Genomic DNA, 9,231 nt, shown 5'->3' with positions numbered 1-9,231 from the left:
CTGCTAGTTGCTTCTGTTAAGGGCATGACAGCAAAAATCACAAGGCAGACGCAAAGGAGGCTTCAAATGGTTTTTAGGTCTCGCCTTGCTATCGCGTAAGCGATCGCATAGCGAGACTATTATAAGCGGGGTTTAAAAGTGCTCCCAAAAAGCGGATTGCATGGCTAGCACGCGCACAATCACGCGCATCGTGCCGCCATGCAATCCGCTTTTTGGGAGCACTTCAAAGGGTCCGCTCCCCCGCCCCCGCCAAGCGCGCGCGCCACGCTCCGCCGGGCTTCTCTGGTCTTCGATGTTTCAGTTCGGTTTCCTTCTCTCCACGACTCCGGCCCACTGGTTCGACAACACGCTCTTTGGCTCAAGCAGGGAGCGGTCTTCAAAGGTTTAAATCCCGATAGACTATCAGGATTGTCTGTGTGCGCTCCACATCTGTTCTTATTCACTGCGGTTCTTAAAATCTTTGGTTTTTGGGCCATTTTATATAGCGCTAAATTAGCCGTAAAATATTGCATCGGTTTACATAGCCACTAGTTACATTGCAGAAACATAAAAATTAAGTTTTTTTTGGAAGCCAGGCTATGACTATAACCTACTTGAGTGCTGTAAGAGGATTCGCAAAATGCTAGTTAGCCGGATACTATGGTGAACATTACATTTTAGCTTCAGCGTTTTAATCTATGCCGTTTATTTATTACATGAGCCTCACACTTGTTTAAACCTTAGTGCGTTTTTGGTGCACACAGGGGCTTCTGTTAAGAAAATATGTGGCAATAAGGCTGGCCATGCATATTTAACAAGCGTTAGTGCTGGGGGAGGTGGAGAGTTTACGCATTGAATTGTATTGTACTGCTTAATTTGTGACAAAGAGATACTGGGTTTTTTAAAAGTTAAAATCTTTACACAGAACGTATGTAAAAAATGTATAAACTAATTCTTGCTGAAGCGGTTTAGTGATTAGTAGCATTTGTGAGCTGTACATTAAATGTTTTTCTTTCAGATAGTCGCCGGCGTGCCTCGGTGTGAACACACCCTTACTGTCCTGCTGTGCTTGTTTCGCACCCCACAGATGCTGCCTACGAGTAGATTTCAATCGGTCTTTCTCTGCTTCTTAGCGCCTCATTAGCCTGCCCTTGTTTCCTTTCTAGTGTCGATTTTCACTCCACAACATCACACTGTCGCAGACTCTCGTCTGCTTTTGGCCACCCAAAGCCACGTTTTCAGACGGAACACTTGAGGCTTTTCTACGCACAGGAAATAATTAGTAGGTTAACTTGAGGTGCGATACACATTGTTTTTGTTTGGTATTTTGTTTTAGTGTTTTGCACAGCGACATTTAGCATATACACAAAGCACTGTAACTATTAATTTACTTTTAGCCTAATGTATTCATCTTGACCACATATATATGTCTAGGAGTTCATAATATTAGTAAATATATATGTATAGATATAAAAATATATACATACATATATATACACATTTAATTTATTTATACATATAAATATATGCATTTATAATTTCATATATATATTTGTATATGTTTAAATATAGGGTGATTAATTTATATGCATATTTATATATGTGCACATTTTTATATGTAAAAATGTATATATATGCACATAAGTACGTATGCATATTTATAAAAATATGTATGCTTTTCAAGGTATGTGCAAAGAGACAGATATATATTAAGTGTATATTTGTGCATATATAAAAGCACAAATAAATGCATACAAACAAATGCATATATATCTGCTTACAAATGCATATATATCAATAGATTTAGCAAAAAATGCACAAATATACACCTTTATATATCTGTATATATGGGCACATATCTATAAAAGCATACCAATTTAAAAATAGATCCATACTTACTTACGGGCATATATATACAGCTATATTAAAAAATTATGCACATATATATCATTTGCAATGCAAAAAGTCTTACATTTCCAACAGTTTCAGCTATTGCCAGTTTAAATAACGATACCTTTTTATTTATGTGGTTTAAAAACCTGCAAAAGGTGCGTAAACATGCACTTTGTACTTAGTCATTGCTTACAAAAAGCAAAGCTAGCAGTAACTGTGCCTCTTTTACTACCAGCCTTGCTTGTTGTAAGCAACAACTATAATTAGTGCGTGTTTACGCACTGCTTGCAGCCTTTCAAAACACATCAATAAAAGGCATTGCCATTTACAATGCCAATTGCTCAAAGTCTAGCAAATGCGAGACCTATTGCATTGCAAATGCTTGTTCAGCCTTGCCACTGTCCTCGGTGTGATCTTTAATTAGCCCAACTTCTTGGCGAGGAGGGGGGAGGTGGGGGGTGGGAGAGGGTATGCAGCATCCACTCTGAATATAATGGTTGAATACTTGTTCCCTGAGCAGGAACTACGTAAATGGACCTACTGTGCACACATGGAGCGGGGCACTATAGCAGGAACAGGGTGAGCAGAAGGAAAACGCAAGGAAAGGGCAAGCCTGGTGGGAGCAAGGGGAGCTGCATGATGGAACCCGGAAGCATGCATAGAGAGGATGGCCTGGCACGAATGTAAGTTACAACCCGTTGAAGCACCTTGTTGAGAGGAACTAGTAGAAAACTATGCAAGGCATAGGAGGCACTACTTCTAGGACGTTTACTTCTGTGAAACTCATGGTGCTGATATCATCCTTATGAATCGAGGCATAAAGCCAGATAGCCAGCTGTTTCCCGAAGCTGAAAGGGGTTGTCCAAAATCCCCTTTCTGTAAATGTATGTATATGTTGTGAGATGACAATGGCTATCGCCAGGCAGCTAAAGCGGTCTGTAAATGAGACCGAATTTTCTTATTACAGTCTAGTTGTGATGTAACTAAATGAAAAAAATGAAGCAGTTGCTCTGCAATAAGTTATTACAGTTGAGTTACTACGCAGGGAGGCAGGTAACAGTATCTGCTTTTTAATGAACGAAAAAAAAACCCCAGCTTTTCTTTTTAACTGCTTTTCTGAAATGAACTTTAATTACAGGTAACATTATTTTTTTTATAGAGTAATAGTTCAGTACAGGAAAGCACGAATTTGTCTTTATGTTACCACATAATAACGATAAGTCTGTTTTTTAAAAAGGAACTTACACTGAACTGCCGATGTTTGTGCATTTTGTTAGCTGTATTATGGCAAGCTTAATTGCGCAATACCGACATCGTACACAAGCTACATATTTGGAAACATGTTCATATGAAAGAGCAAGATACCAATGTCTTAAGCATTTGGCGAGAGTGTAATGGTGTGAACATGTACTTCAAAAAGTAAAATACTCTCTGCAATGAGTTAAAATGATATTGTATTTTACCTTTTATTTCTGTGACCTCATTAAAAAACTCTGGTTTCAGATTTATTCCTCTCTATGGTCAAGAAACAAGTCTGTGACTTACAATACCCTTATTATGCAAAGCAGAAGGCGTTTTATCCTACACTCCCTTCTCTTCACTATTAGGAACCCAGTCCGATGACTTTGATTACTTCGGGGACAGATAACAGTCCAGTCTTCCACAAATGGCCAACTCTATTATCAATCACACTTTCTCATTTAATTTATCCCTCCACCACTTGACCTGCTTCTTTGATAGAATTGTTCACCTAAAATTCACATTGCAAAAGGGTTTTCTGGTGCTTGCATGCCCCGACAAGGGTTCAGCATCGTGCTTCTGTTCCAGGACAGTGAAAAAGTAGTGTTGGAATGAGCACACCAATACACTGCAAAAATGGCCAGTAAGAAACAGACCCAGTAAATGGCTATTAATTACCTTACTCTCAGAGGGCTTTAAACATTAGATTATCCACGTTTCACTATTCTTCTGACAAAACTGAAGAGGGTGGTGAAATATTGCGGTAAGGAAAACAAGCATTGGCATAGCCAATAGGTCTCGCCTTTGGGACCTTACAAGTGTTTAGCCATGCAACAGTTGATGTTGTTGCACCAACGATATTGTGCTGCATAACTAGATACTTATAAGGTCCCAAAAGCGAGACCTATTGGCTATGCCAATGCTTGTTTTTATGGTCACGACTAAGATCTTCATCCATAGTGACCATGTTGGTTAGTACATTTCTTTTCACCATATGGCGCTAGGGGAGCTTTCTAGGAGGCAAGTGTCCTAGCAGATTATTATTTCAAATGGAGAATAGGGCATGGATAGACAAACAGCTTTTAATTTACTGTGCAATTTGGATTCCCTTTAGGAAGTCGATGCCGGAGTATGCTTGTGTCTCGAGCATCGCCAGTGTTGTTAAACAGAGCTGCCGGAAGTTGGCAGATGGTTGGCTTCTTGCTGAAAGCTCTTGAAGGGAAGAGGCGGAAGCAGCTGTTCTTTTGACTTCTCTGAATTTTCAGGGAGGCTTGTGTTTTTTTTCCAAGCACTTTCTGGCAGAATAGACAAGAATATCGGAATCCCGCATGTTTCCCAGCTAATGCGTGGACGTACCCCCTGCTGTAAACGGTGATCACTGCCCCGGTGTCCTGTGACCCGAAGCTGACTGAGCACAAGGCCTGTTGTGTCTTTATGGTGCTCTGGCGCATAGCCAAGTGCATAATAATGGAAGCGAAATGAGTGAGGATGGTGAAAAAGGAGGAGAATACAAAATAGGATAGTGTGTGTTAGGGCGAGGGAGAAAGAAGGTTACTGTTGGGGACAGGAGAGTGCGCGGGGGTGATCAGGAGTGAGGGCATTCTTTAGGGGTAGATGATGAGTAGAAGACAAAAGGTGAGGAAGGTGGTGAAAGTAGGACGGAAAGGAAAGGAAAAACAAGCGCGCAGCGCGCGTGCCACGCGAGTGGTGCGCACTGCGAGTAGGCTGGTGAGTGGGCAGGAAAGGAATTTTAACAAGCGCGCCGCGCGAGTGGTGCACGAGCGCGATGGCAAAAGTAGGCTGGCGAGTGGTGTGCGGTGCGGGGCTGAAAGCTGGCGGATGCGCGCGTGCACGCTCACGTGAAGGCAAGCGCTAGGCCAGCCAACAGCACTTTGGAAACTTACATACAAAATGTCTCTCCGAGCAGCGCATGCACGCTGACTCAGCGAGACCTAAGAGAAAGCTAGACAGCCTGTTTGTAACGGGAGTTTGCTGTGCATATTAGTAGAGGGAGATAATAGCGGAAGGAATACAATTAAGTAACAGAATACAATAAAGAGAGCATATAGAACGTGTTTATAATGTTCGCGTGGTTTGTTTGTAAGAAAATGTGGACAGCCGCTAAAAAAATAGTGTGAACTCAATTTTAACAACAGTGTAAACACAGGGCACACAAGATAGTCATCAATATCGCCTCCACGTGATTCAGTAATTCATAGTGTGTTGCCAGTTGCAAGCCATATAACCCAGCAGTAAAAAAGACTTACAAAAACAAGCAAACTGTGTCTGCGGATCTAAAAGAATATTTTTTGCTAGAGCAAGGCAACATCTGTTTTTGTGTTACTTTGCTTCCCCCAAAAAGTGAAAGTAAGTTGTATTTCCTCCTACAAACCTATATGCTATGGCTTAAATCCCATATGCAGGGAGCATAGCACGAAAAAGAAGGCGCCTGCAATAGACCCGGCAGGAGGGTTGGAGCTCTTTACTTAATAGTATTTCTATTTTCAGTCCTGTTTTTTATGCTACAAACCCTCTTGGAAGTTCTCTGATGCTATTATTGGTCTCAGTTATTATACTAAAGGTGCCGAACAGACAGCTTTAGATGGTATGTAATAATAATAAAAAGGGGCGAAGAAGTGCAAAGAGCGGAGCCCTAGCGCTCAGAAGTCGTGGTCTGTGGTTAGTGGCAGTATCACTGTACACAGCAGCGACAGGTGCGCATGGTATAATGGATAATGTACACATAAGTAGCTATAGAAACACGCCCTAGTGTAAGCGCCTCTGTAAGTGTGAAAGCGTAACGGAACTTGGAAGCCTTTGAAAAGTCATCAAAGCTGTGCTGTGTGCAGCAAATAGTAGCGCCTTGGGCGCTATACAAATGACGACAGAAGAACATCATCTACCAGCGCATTATATTGAGTACGTTTTTTTTACACCAAGCGAAACGCAGCTGTGGATTGAAAAGTGAGCATGAATGTGGTATAGAACTTAAAGCAAATCAAAGCACTCTGCGAAGCTGTATAGTGAAATAGGTCACAAAAGTCAAGCGAGACTGCAGAGGGCCTGAAAATTGAGAGAAACTGTATTTTTACACAAGGTGTTTGATACTTTAATGCAGTAAGTGAATATCGGGGTAGCAATATTGAAGCAGCCCAGAGGCATAGCGCGCCTTGCGTGGCAGTATGGAAGTTAAAGGAAGCATTGGCATTAGAGAAGTGAGTGGCATGGCTGCTAGTGTGCCCGTGTGCCGTCTGTGCCCTGTGGCTTTTTGAAGCAGCCACGTTTGCCACTGCTTATGCCCCTTGTTACTTTCCATGATTTTATATAATGTGGACAGCATGGAGCCGGAAGTGCTCGCAGCAAAGTTTTAAGTAACATTCATATTGTAGCTGGTAGCAAATGAAAGGTAGGTAGGAAGATGTTATTTTAATACAGTAACTAGTATGTTTTTTCTAAATGTTTCCGCCTTTGCATTAGCTGTGACCGGAGTAAATGTAAACAGATTAGGCTGATTGGTAAATATAAAGCTTTGCGCACAGCACTATGTAAAATCATATAAACTGTAAAAGGTATGCATTTTAGTGGTGCGTGGGATAATAAGAAAGCGCGCCCACGGTATGCGCTGTATTTAAACAAAAGTGACCAAAACAATTTGCAAACGCTATACTTAATCCGCGCTATATAAATGTTGTGATTGCTATTATCAAAGTTAAAGGCATTAGAGAAAAAGGCGCGCTGCTATAAATATAAAGCTTAACGTGCAGTCCAGTTACGTGGTCGCGGTAGCCTATGAACAAAGTAAACCAGCAGACTAAACACTGTGAATGAAATGAAGGCAGACAACACCAAAAAGAGACTATACATAATGTTTGCAATGCGTGCGCGCTCTACACCTAATTACACGGAGATAGCAGCAATCGCAACTATAAGAAAAGAAGCTACACAACAGAGTAAAGAGAGGGCAGACAAAGTGTTTGTAATGCGCAGTTCGTTCACACATAAGTAGACAGAAATGATAGGAAGGCACTGTGAAGTGAATGCATACAATACAACAAAGAGTATGCAGACAAGATGGTTATCAACATAGCGGCCATACGACTTAGTAATTCAGAGTGGGCAGTTAGATGTTAGACATAGAAGTGAATAGAGAAGGCTTGCAAGTAAAAAAACTAAACAAAAGCTAGACAACCTGTTTGTGACGGGAGCTTGCTTTGCATGTAAGTAAACGGACATGGCAGGAAAACAAATAGTGTGAATTTAAAGTGAGCCACCAACGTACAAAATAAGCTAGACAGCCTGTTTGTGACGGGAGCTTGCTGTGCATATTAGTAGAGTTTGTAATGCGCGCGTGGTCTGTTTGTTAAAATTTAGATATTAGCCAAATAAAGAGCGTGAGCTAAATCTTAATAGCAGTGTAAACACAGGGCACACCAGATTGCCTCCACGTGATTCACTAACTCACAGTGTGTTGCCATGCAACCCAGCAGTAAAAAAAGACTTAAAAAAGCAAGCAATCCATGTCTGTGAATTGAAAAGTATGGTTATCGCTGGAGCCTGGCAACATCTGTTGTTTTTGATGTCAGTTTGTTTCCCCCTAAAAAAAATGCTAAGCAATTTTGAGTATCTTACACAAACCCATATGCTAATCTTGTAAACAACAAACACCGCAATATCGTGTGCCGAAAAAAGTCTGAAAATGTGCCCAAGTACGTAACATCAGACTAAGTACAAAAAACTACGCGCGCTGCTATTAATATAAAGCTTGGCGTGAAGCGCAGTTATGTGCTCACGGTATCCTAAAAAAAAAAAAATCGTATACTGTAAAAAGAGCACGCTCTGTTGCCATCAAATAATTTTAAAGACGTACATTGTAAAGCCCTTGGCTTTCCAAACTAAAGAAACCCATTTCCAACATGCAGGCTTTTGACACTGCTTATAGCCCATGCTACTCTACATGCGTTTACATAATGTGAACAGCATGGTGCCGGCATCGCACCTAGCAACGTTGCAAGTAATATTTTTATAGTTGCTGTTAGCAAAACAGAGATAGGTACTGAGACGTTCTTTTAATACAATAGCTTGTATGTTTTTTAACTGTTTCCGCATTTGCATTAGCTGTAACCGAGTGGAATGTCAACAGATCAGGCACATTGGTATGCGAGCACCATAAATATAAAGCTTTGCGCACAGCACTGTGTAAAAGCACATACACTTTAAAAGTAACGCATTTTTGCGGCACACGTAACAATAACGAAGCGTGGCCACTATATGTGCTGTGGCGTGCAGCGCAGTTATGTGCTTGCGGTATCCCAAAAAAAAAAAAAAAATCAAAAACTCTAAAAAGAGCACGCTCTGGTTCCATCAAATAATTTTGAAGACGTACATTGTGAAGCCCTTCGCTCCTAAACTAAAAAAATCCATTTCCAACATGTGGGCTTTTGACACTGCTTATAGCCAATGCTACTGTACATGCTTTTACATAATGTGGACAGCATGGTGCCGGCATCGCTCGCAGCAACACTGCAAGTAATATTTTTATAGTTGCTGTTAGCAAAACAGAGATAGGTACGGAGACGTTCTTTTAATACAATAGCTAGTATGTTTTTTATTTTTAACTGTTTCCGTGTTTGCATTAGCTGCGACGAGTAGGCTGGTGAGTGGGCAGGAAAGGAAGTTTAACAAGCGCGCGCGCCGCGCGAGTGGTGCGCGCGCGATGGCAAAAGTAGGTTGGCGAGTGGTGTGTGATGCGGTGCGGGGCTGAAAGCTGGCGGATGCGCGCGGGAACGCAAGCGCTAGGCCAGCCAGCAACACTTTGGAAACTCACATACAAAATGTCTCAAAATGTCTCTCCAAGCAGCGCATGCGTGCTGACTCAGCGAGACCTAAAAAACTGAAAAACATCTGCAAAGTGCATTCCATCCTATTCAAATGACAGCCCACTGAGCCAGTCTGCAAGCCTACAGCACTTTTGCGTAAGCTTTTCTGGACTCAGCCTGCTGCTACACATTACTCTAGTTATGTGTATACAGCAACTAAATCACTCCTACACGCTGCTTTACTGAACTCAGTTTCCCGTTATAATCTACCCTACTTAGGTATGTACTCTACTGTACCCAACAT

The sequence above is a fragment of the Triturus cristatus genome, chromosome 4_2 (genome assembly GCF_964204655.1).
Source record: "Triturus cristatus chromosome 4_2, aTriCri1.1, whole genome shotgun sequence".
Classification (NCBI taxonomy): Eukaryota; Metazoa; Chordata; class Amphibia; order Caudata; family Salamandridae; genus Triturus; species Triturus cristatus.
This window is presented reverse-complemented; position numbering follows the sequence as displayed.